This window comes from Pinus tabuliformis, chromosome 5_1, assembly GCF_031772625.1.
Source record: "Pinus tabuliformis cultivar Carrire ecotype Pingquan chromosome 5_1, CPIR1, whole genome shotgun sequence".
NCBI lineage: Eukaryota > Viridiplantae > Streptophyta > Pinopsida > Pinales > Pinaceae > Pinus > Pinus tabuliformis.
In genome coordinates, this window is record NC_142305.1 from 778,810,633 (window position 1) to 778,812,079 (window position 1,447).

General features: G+C 30.4%; 1 long non-coding RNA gene across 1 annotated transcript; it reads left to right on the forward strand.

Annotated features, from left to right (window-relative positions):
* The first annotated feature begins 896 nt into the window (after window positions 1-896).
* Window positions 897-1,173, forward strand: LOC149167262 (uncharacterized). The gene is made up of 2 exons (XR_016260545.1): window positions 897-997; window positions 1,110-1,173. It is a non-coding gene; the product is annotated as an uncharacterized LOC149167262 (long non-coding RNA).
* The last annotated feature ends 274 nt before the right edge of the window (window positions 1,174-1,447 follow it).

Below are 1,447 nucleotides of genomic sequence, written 5' to 3' on the forward strand. Positions count from 1 at the left end.
TGGAAACGGAATTAATTTAAAAAAAATAGCATTCATATTTATTTAAAAATAAGAAAGGAAGTGAATCATCAGAATTTCTAGATCTTTTATTTCTAGTGGTAGAGTTTTTTATTTGCATTTACCACTATTATATATGTATGATATCAATTCACTAAATATTTTTTTCGTAAAAATATATATATATAGATATATAAAAGAGTTACTAACTAAAATTCTATTATGCAAAACTTTGAAATAAAATCAATGATGACTGAAATCATTGAATTGACTAATACTTTATGTCAATTACTATAAATTCCATGCAAAACCATGAGTAAACTGAAATCATCAAAAAGAAGCTGAAAATCATTAGATTGACTAAAACTACAGAATTTAGTTCGTTGCATTGACGTAAAGTAGTTCCTCATATTCTTTCACTCCAGATACATAATTATTTTCACTTTTAATTAATCACTAAATTAAAATAAAATTCCCTCTAACAAAATTTTATATATGTATAAAAATAAATGAAAGAGAATAACAATGAAATAATTAAAATTTTATATATGTATAAAAATAAATGAAAGAGAATAACAATGAAATAATTAAAAGCTCGCGCCGAAGGATCAGAGATTTTTCAAAGAAAATTTTGAAAACGCTGGGAATCTTTCTTACCTACATTAGTCATGAGCGTTTGATGGGTGGCGAGCATTTGACAGGTGGAGAGTTGCTTCTGAAAGGTGAATGTGATTACGGACAAGTGTATTCATTGTGATTACAACATCTTGCGCGAACGCGTTTTGGTATCACTGACAAGGATGTCAGCATGAAATTCTAGCCCTAATCTCTACTCTGGGTCTCCGTTACACTCCCATGTTTTATATGTTGAGAAGCAATATGCTTTTAATGTACTCCAGCTCAGTAATCCCCAAGTTCTACAATCGTGAAGTGTTACTGTATTACATTTCTGAAATCCATGGCGCCATGGCGGTTTGTGCCAGGGACTTCAGGGATCTAGGTAAAATGGCACGAATTTTATTGGTAAAACGAGTTTGCACTGTCATGTTTTTTTCTTAAAATATATGTCCGACGGAGATTTATTTATTCTCATAGAAATTATTTATGTACAGATGGTGGAGGCAAAGATGTTGGAAAATTGTGCTATGTTGAGCTGTATCTATAGAATGGGTAGAATTGAAAAGAGAAGTTGTAAGCATTCTGCTTGCCAATCTTTACATTTTTAAATTGATATATTTAGAAAGATGCAAATGAATGGAAACACAATTTTGGTTTTTATTCTTGAGGTTGTATTTAAGACAAGAAATTGTTTGTATTTCGAGAAAATTGTTGTTGTTGCGCAAAGTAACACTCTCTAGCAAAACCTTGCAGAATAAGACATTAATCTGGTATTGCAAGGAAACTTGTTTGTGAAATTGTATTGCAACCATTCATCAACATCTTCTCTTTT